The sequence below is a fragment of the Vulpes vulpes genome, chromosome 3, assembly GCF_048418805.1.
Source record: "Vulpes vulpes isolate BD-2025 chromosome 3, VulVul3, whole genome shotgun sequence".
NCBI classification, from domain to species: Eukaryota; Metazoa; Chordata; class Mammalia; order Carnivora; family Canidae; genus Vulpes; species Vulpes vulpes.
The window spans coordinates 133,690,604-133,699,838 of NC_132782.1; the positions used below are offsets into that span (position 1 = coordinate 133,690,604).

The following is a 9,235-nucleotide window of genomic DNA, read 5'->3' on the forward strand; positions in this document are numbered from 1 at the left end:
CTGCTAGCTGTCAGTGTGAGCAAGGGTAACCAGGCAGGAGGGAAGTCTCAGGCTAGGAGTTTGTTGGCCGCAGGCTCTGGGTCCGAGGAGCAGAGACTTTAAGAGCAAAAGCAGGCAGGGGTGTGAGGGATTTGGGGAGATGAGAAAGGCAAAGCAGAGCATTGTTCAGAGAGTAGGCAAAGCAGAGCAAGGTGCAAAGTGTGGTCAGGAACATCCCAGAAAAGAGATCCCTTGACTTTTAAACTAGCTACTTGACTTTTAAACATTGGTTTGGGGTAATTTGTGTGTGTGTGTGTGTGTGTGTGTGTGTGTGTGTGTGTGTGTCTTGGTGGGGACGATAAAACTCATAGGGCCAAGCTCTGATACCTACCGCCTGCTACTCTGAACCACTAACTGTCTCACATACTGTTTTGTGCTCCCCTGCCGTTTCAGGCATGTTTCTTTTGACTCTCCTGACCAGGACCTAAACTCTGACCTATGTTTCTTCACTCTCTCCCCGCCCTTGCATAGTGATGAGCTGATTGATGGCTATGAATTTATGGATGAATACCTATCATCAACCCTTTCTATTATTTGTTCCCCCTGCCATTGCCATGCATGCACGCATTCAACAAGAATTCATTTCTATACATTACACGTAATAACAACACTTACTGAGTACTTAGGAACTGTGAGCCAGATGTTCTGCTGGGTGCTGAAGCACATATTATCAGTTGTAAGGCCCAGTCCCAGTCCTTGAAGAGCTCGCAGTCTGGTGGGGAGGGACAGAGATGCACATACGAAGATGATCCTCTGCCAGATGTATCAGGGGAGGCTTCAAGGAAGAGGTGATCATTTTGCTGGGTTCCAGAGGATGAATAAGGGTTCACCCAGTAGGGCAGGGAAAACCCCACAGACAGAGGAAAGAATATGAGCACAAACATGGAGCTTGGTTCCCCACTTGCATCCTATCCTTGTAATCATAGAAGAAGGAACAGGCCTCTTCTACCCTAAATTCAGTGAGTCCTTGAATGAGGATAAATACCCAGTCTGTTTATACTGTGTATAAAGCAAGAGCACTGCTTTCTTCTTTTGCCCTGCTAGCAAGTACGCAAGTAAAGACCTCAGCCAATTGTTTTTTAAGATGGGGCTTTGCTGAGCTTTAAATTTCTCATTGAGCGTCTAACCGTGAGAATCTTTGCCTTTATCATTATGAGCACTAGACTTGAGTGTCAACTCAAAAGACCTCCTCTTCTCATCTTGTCTGCTTTTGATTAATTAATTGAAGTTGCATACATCATGAAGAAATACTTCACATTCATTCTGACTGCAAATAGCTTCTTCTTTTATAATAACAAATTTTTAAAAGATTCTTAGTATTTACCAATTTCCACTTTACTTCCCAGCATCCTAAAAATCTTTTCATTTAGCTAAGATGGTCCAACAGCATTCTATGCGGCTCTGAGTGAGCATTTTTATCTTCTGAGTTACCATAGAATGCTTGCAATAACATGGATTCTAAAGAATGGTGGGTGCATTATAACACCAGCACAACCCAGAGAGTGGGCTATTTACCCGGGAGGAAGTTTTCCCTCCGATGAAGTCAAAGTATCACCCTCTCTCATTCGCAGACCTTAGACACACCAGCAGCAGTTACAAAGACTGCATTTATGTGCCTCTCACTGTATGCAGAAACTTTGGGCAGCAGAGAGCGTTTATGGGTGTCCCTGCAGTGAAGCATGGCCACACCCCAATGAGGAATGCACCTTCTGTGCCTGGGAAGGTCAGCAGCAGACTTTGGCACAACCCCACGGCTGGGTGTGAGCATCAGAGGGATTGAGGCTGGACTTTCACCCCTGGAAAGGCATCCGTGATGCTTTACCTTAAAAGTCCAGAAGGTCAGTGGCCGTGTCCTGACTGCTCTGACCCTGCTGCGGGCAGTCCTGTAATTGGTGACTTGGACTTCTTGCCATGCAGAACAGCTGAGAACATTTCCTGAAATCAACTTTGACCCAGGAGGCTTCTGGGCTTTGGGTGGATGGATGGCAGAGATGTTTATTGCCATAATTTCTTATGCCCTGCAAGAATACTTTAGCTATTTTGTTGTTTGTCTTGTTGTTGTTGTTAGGGTGGTGGCCCTAGCATTGGTGGTGGTGGTGGTGTGTGTGTGTGTGCATGTGATAGTTTTACGTGATAACGAACAGAAGTCTGAACTGCCACTCTTTCTCCCACTTGCTTCACATCCACAGCGCTGCCAGCTGGGTAGAGGCACAGAAGGTGAGAGGTGCAGAAAGCAGCTGGGGCAGCCAGGACTTCGCATCTCAAGGAACTCTTCCCTCCTGCCACTCCGCCCTCTGCAGCCCTGAGTTCTTCTGAACTTCTCACCTAAATCTCTACCTTCTGCTAAGTTCACGATGAACCCCTGGTTTGGCAAGTTTGTGATGTGGTGCGGAGGCTGCTGTCCAAAAATAAACTATTGTATTGAGGAGGGAAAGGCTGGTTTTAAGAGGCGTGCTAGCCAGCCAAGGCGTTCAGCAGCACTTACTGGTTAACGTCTGCAAAGTTTCTTTTTCTACACAAAAGCTAAATGGGGCTCATTAAGCTCCTCTGGTGTAATTTTTTTTTTTTCTTAAAAGAAAAGACAAGTTAAAAATAGCCTAAGCACAAGTCTTGGAGACAATGAAAGCTTTGGTTGTTAGGAAGAACTGGTGATGAGGTCCAGGGAGTGTTTTAGCAACTGAAATTCAAAGCCCTGCAGGAGGGATGGGACTCCAGCAGGAGGGGATGACTGGGGGCTTCCGTGAGAAAAAGGCAGTGTGGGCGCGCAGAGCCCCTGTTCCAGAACGGACTCATGCTCAAGGTCAACATGATTTTGCTTTTTTTTTTTTTTTCTGATTTTGCTTTCATCAAGCACCTATGTTAACATGTAACATATAAGCTACCAAATGGTCATAACATAAACTTCTTGGTCTTCTTGGGATGTCAGGGTCCTGGTACAATTTCACAAGGCATTTGGGGACCGAAGAACCTGAAGGAATGCTCTACTTTGAGGCGGCAGCTCTTTGAAGCAGGCAGCTGTCCTGACTCATCAGGGGATGATAAGGCCTTGCCTGCTGTGTGCCGGGAGAAGAGAAGACAAGACAAACAGGAAGCAGGGTTTTATCCTCTGGTCCCTCACCAACCAGCCCTTTGCTGAGAGCTAAACCAGGAGGATTCTGGAAGCAGCAAATTACATTCTGACATCTCCCTCCTCAGGTCTTCAAGTTGGCAAAAGGAAAAGCGAGGAGAGCCGTGGAGCTGGAAATTAGTCATCAATGAGCAGCCTGTAGCCTGGCAGCTCCAACAGGGGCCTGTGCCACCTGGGGAGGTGTCGCTTCTACACTCCGTGTACATAGATCTGTGTGTCCCGGGCCTTCTGGACTCCAGCACACTGAGCCAGTTCTCCCCAGCCCTGGTGCCCAGCACACCAGCTCCCCATGACTTAGGGCCTATCCACCTGTACCAATGTTAATTTGGATCCATTAACACATGAACTTTTCTTGTTCTCCCTGCCTCCTGGAGGGAGGAGTGAAGTGGGAGTGGGAAAGAATGACTCATCCTGTGGGAGGGAGGGAAGATCTCCAGCCTCTCCCAAGGTTATGTCCCTGCTAATCCCCACTCCCAATGGGCCACATGCACAACACAGAGGGTTGACTTAGAAGATCTTGAAAGTGTTGTCCAGCGGTGACTTCTGGGGCTGGGGCTCTATACCCTGTCCTCCCTGCATGAGAGCGATGAAGAGGCGGTATACAGATTGGGGGGTAGATTTGAGACAGAGATTAAAGCAGAGACATCTACTTGGAAGACATGTGGTAAGGGGATGTGTGCACTGGATGGGGACCCCAACTGGGCAACCTGTGAGGTCTTTGTAACCCTGAGGTGCTCTAGCTCCCCAGGTGTGAGGTCTGTGGTGATGGCTCTTGAGTCTGGGAAGCACAGTGCAGGAGATGTTGCAGAAGCACTGGTGGCTAGTGGACTTCTTTCCAGCCTCTGGCTTGGGTCACAAGCCCAGGAATCAGGCCCTCCTCCCTATCTCCTGAACCATCCTCACAGTGACTCACCTCAATAGCAGTAATTCTGTGGGCCCCACTTCTTGAGTACAATAAAAATATTATAAACCATTCATTGAAGGCTTATTACCTGCCAGGCACCATGCATTATCTCGTTTATTCATCAGCTAGTCCCAGGTTCAAATCCTGACTGTGCTATTTGTTATCAGATATCACATTAGGCAAATTGCGTAAACTCTCTAAGCCAGTTTCCTCAAGTAGTAAAATGTGAATGCTAAAAGCACTTACACTGGATAGCTGAGATGATCAAGTAAATTAATGCATGGAAAGGGCTTATCAGAGTGCCTGGCACAGTGCTCAATCGTATTAACCATTGCTATTACACGCTAGGAGTGTTAGTATTATCATCAGACCTACTTCACACACGTGGCCGAGGGTCCATGCAGCTCCAGGGTTCCAGCCTGGGATCATGGGACTTTGAAGCCTGGCTTTTTCCCATTCTGCTGCATTGCTCTTTCAGATTTCTCTTACATTATGTGGCAATTATAAGACTCAGTCATTTGAACTCTCCCGAGAGTGGAATAATGTCATCTCTTATTTCTTATTAATAGTTAAACCCACTGGCATATAGATCACAAAATGGTTTCACTTTAAATATCATATCCACAAATTCAAGGGCTGTGGCTTATACGTTTTTGCTTCCCCAGTGTCTAACAGTGCCTGTCACATCAAAGGCATCACTACATATGTATTGAGTTGAACCGACTTGCATCCACAGGAAAAATGAGGTGGGTGAAGTAACTAGGTCTTCACAGCTCCCCTTGGTCATCTCCTAGATGTCCCACTTGACCCCAAAGGTCACTGTCCCCATATGTCATAGCCCATTGTGAGTTAAGATACTTTTAAAAATTTCTTCTCTCATTTTACTCATTCTTTTCAGTTTGTTCATTCACTTGTTTTACAAATAATCATAAATGCTTATTCTAGGGCAGCCCAGGTGGCTCAGAGGTTTAGCGCCACCTGCAGCCCAGGGTCTGATCCTAGAGACCCGGGATTAAGTCCCACGTTGGGCTCCCTGCATGAACCCTGCTTCTCCCTCTGCCTGTGTCTCTGCCTCTCTCTCTCTCTCTCTCTCTCTGTTTCTCATGAATAAATAAATAAAATCTTAAAAAAATAAATGCTTATTCTACAAATAAGTATTTGTCTACTATGCATCAGGCTCTGCGCTAGATGCTGAAAGATGATCATGAACCAGAAAACCAAGTTCCCACTTTCACAAAGGGATACAGCAAGTATTCAGTAGGTAAGGTTGGCCTAAGTCACTAAGAAAATACAGAATGACCCATGCAGGAGACAGAAAGGTGTGTGTACCACATGCCATGCTCTGGTGGGAGAGGTGTGGGGTGCCATGGGAACACACAGTAGGAGTGTCTCTGGGATTCAGGCAACAAGATCACTTGGAGCAGCCTAAACTGAGTCCCAAAGGGGAGTAGGAACTACACAGGTAAGGGATACAGGAAGGAGGTTTAGGCAGAGAGAAGCACTGGGAAACTGGTAACCCAATAGGAACCTAATGGGTATGAAGTGGGGGGGGGGGGGATAGAACTTTTGTTCTTGAAAAACAAAATCTATAGAAAGGAGGTAAGCTGAGAAAATGTCTAAAGTAAGAGCAATAAATGGCAAATTGTATCAGATGATGTGATATATGAGTGTGAATAGCTTCGGAGAAATACAGCGAGAAGTATTTTGTACAAATGAAGTTCATGAACTACCTACATCAGAGTCAGCCAGGATGCTTGTTAAATATGCAAGGACACTATCTCCAACCTCGAGTATCATAATGTTTGGAAAGAGGGCTTGGGCATTTGCAAGGTCACCAAGCACCCTGGGTGACTAATGCTTGTTAAGGTTTGAGAACCACTGTGAATCAGTGTTTATTTGGCACCCATTATGCCTCAATAGACCCCAACAGTCAGGGTCAGAGAGAAGTGTCCTAAGGCCCAAATGTCACAGCCATGCAGACCCTGTGGCACAAAGGCAAGGTGGTCTCAGAATTAGATGAAGAAAAACAAGGATGTTTCTAGTAGGTGAGATTGGAATAATCACTAGGGAGTCCAAAAAGATGTGTGCATGGAACAGCAAAAATACTGGACTGGCTGGAGTAGAAGGGCAAGGCTGTGCAATAACAAAGTTTTAGCTGAAAAAATTCTAAAAAGGTCTGCAAAAGAAAGGCATTTAATTAGACAATAGGACATTGCATTGTCTTCCAGAAAAAGCCCCAGCACAGCAGAAATACCATTGGAAGGACAGTTAATTAGGAAGATACTTCGGCCATTGGAGATCTGACATTGCTATGTCTGTGACTGAACACCTTGCATAATTTCACTGGACCTCAATTTCCTTTTTTTAATTTATTTTTTATTTATTTTAAAAGATTTTATTTATTTATTCATGAGAGACAGAGAGAGAGAGAGAGAGAGAGAGAGAGAGGCAGAAACACAGGCAGAGGGAGAAGCAGGCTCCATGCAGGGAGCCTGACACAGGACTCGATCCCGGGTTCCCAGGATCAGGCTCTGGGCCAAAGGCGGTGCTAAACCACTGAGCTACCTGGGCTGCCCCCTCAATTTCTTCATCTATAAAGTGGAGCTCATAAAATCTACTTTGCAGGGTTGTAAGGATTGAATGGTATATATATGCGAATAATCAATCCTATCCTGGACCACGTCTACATTAAAACAATAACAAAAGCTAAAACCAAACATGAAGACACAAAGACACACACATAAATTTTCTTCACCCGTCGGTGGCTTGTGATGTCTGGCCCCGTGATAACTGTTGCACTTGTTTACTGTTTATTTTCCTTCTTTTTTTGCCTCCGTCTCTTGCTGCTCAGGTGGCTTCCCGGGAGTCTGGGTAGCCAGCCTTCGCATAGGGCACCCTCTAGTGCTGGATGCTATAATGACTCCATCAGTCTTGGAACTGGGGATGGAGTTTTCTGATCCTGGAAGAAACTGTCCTTGAGAGCTAATAAGCCTGCGTAAAAAAATGACATTTTTAGCAGGAGGTTATCCATTGTCAGCAAGAGCAAATTACTCTGTAGTCTATTGCCATCATATCAATGACCTTAATGATTTTCTTCCCTAAACAAAATCTTTTAGGAAATACTTTGGGGTTGAGGATAGAACCAGACACAAAATTTCACCATCCTGAGGCTTCCCCTTCTGTGCTTCCAAAGCAACTGAAGAAATGTTTCCTTTAAATATTTTTTTTATTATTGATTGCCTCACTTCAGTTTCTTTTGAAAGTATAGAAATAGGGATGCCTGGGTGGCTCCGTGGTTGAGCGTCTGCTTTTGGCTCAGGTCATGATCCTGGGGGTCCTGGGTTTGAGTCCCCATTGGGCTCCCTGCAAGGAGCCTGCTTCTCCCTCTGCCTGTGTCTCTGCCTCTCTCTGCGTGTCTCTCATGAATAAATAAAAAATAAATTGGGAATATCAGCAGTCTGGTTTTGGGTGCCAAGTCTGTGGTTGACTAATTGGGTGAGCTTGGCTAAGTAACACTCCATCTCTGGATCTTAGTTTCTGCAAATGTAAAATGAGAGCTGAAGTTTCTATGGTCACGTAGGTCTCTTCTAGCATGTGGCTCTTTGCCTAAATCAAGAGGCTGTGAAAAAGCACATATTGCTCTGGAGAGGGGTCAGAAGACCTGCATTCTCATTCCTGTCCCAGTATTTACCACTTCTGGGAACTTGGCCAAGCATTTAACCTGTCTGGACCTTAGTTTCCTCATCTGAAAAATGGGAGAAAGACCTGGTCTGCCTTATTTACAGTTCTTATAAGACCCTCTAAAAAAGAGGTGTTCACAAAACACGTTGAATACTATAAAATGCAATAGGAAATGCAAGTTTCTAAAATAAGAATCCCTTTCTAGTCATCTCCTTGTAAACAACGTATGGCAGTTAAAGACTTCAAGGACATTTAAAGACTTCAAGAACAAACACATCTGAGTTTTAAACCTACCCGTCGGCAGCTCCTCTAACTTTAGGTAAATCTCAGCCTCAATTTTATAAACTACAAAGGAAGAGAGATCAATATTGTTGTGGTACTTATACAAGAAATATGTGAAAGGGCAGAGTCTTTCCTCTGCTCTGCTGCCCCTCGTCTCTGAAAACAGCAGCACCACGCTCATGGCAGGGATTTTGCACTCAGTGGTTCCGAGGCCCCCAGACCAACAACAAACTATGACAAACCATGTGGAGCCTCTCACTTGAACAGATTGGATTTATCACAAACTTACCAAGTCGAGAATTCCAGATGAAGCGTTTCATCCCTTACCTGCAGACCATGAAAAATATGGGGTGGAGCCCATCACCCTCATAAACTGCATATAGTTACCAGAATAAAAAGTACAAAAATGTCCGTATTGGGGAAAAGATATGATAAAGATGCTTGGATGGGAAAAAGCACATACTCCTCAAATTCACAAGAACATCCCTTCAGTGAATGCAAGACTGCAAGTGGTTAAACACTTGGAAAGAATCAAACCCCCCTCAAGTCACCACCGAGGCCTCCAGTGGAGGAGAACTCATCTAATGTGTGCCTCAGGGGCGTGGGGGAGTCAGTAGTGAGGGGGCATCGAAACCCTGTAGGTCAGGAAAGCAGCTAAGGCCTAAGGCAAGAGCAGTTTTGTAATAAAAAATGTAAATCTTTTTTATTTAAAAGTAGTGAGAAAGTGTTCTCATTGAAATGGGTTTTAAATACTAGTATTTTTTGCTGGAAAAAAATAAGAAATACAGAAAAGGGCTGACCATAGTACCTGGCACAAAATAAGAACTCACTAAGTGTACACTCTTCTCTTTCTCTAATCAAGTTCATTAAAGCCTTTAATGGATAAAGAAGCTAAGAAAGGAAAGGTAAGGTACTGGGTGGCTCAGCTGGTTAAGCATCTGCCTTTGGCTCAGGTCATAATCCCGGGGCCCTGGGGTCGAGTCCTATGTTGGGCTCCCTCCTCAGTGCGGAGTCTGCTTCTCCGTCTCCCTCTGCTGTTCCCCCTGCATGTGCTCTCTCTCTGTCATATAAATAAACAAAATCTTTTAAAAAAGAAAAGTTAAATGATTTTTTGTAAGCAATCAAAGACTTTATTCTTAGACCCTTACAGGGAATTCTTTTTGGCTCTGCCATGTGGCATACATCTTCAATTCCAGGAGCGT

General features: G+C 44.9%; 1 pseudogene; it reads left to right on the forward strand.

Moving 5' to 3' along the window:
- Positions 1-8,212: 8,212 nt before the first annotated feature.
- Positions 8,213-8,691, forward strand: LOC112924449 (large ribosomal subunit protein uL30m pseudogene; annotated as a pseudogene).
- The last annotated feature ends 544 nt before the right edge of the window (positions 8,692-9,235 follow it).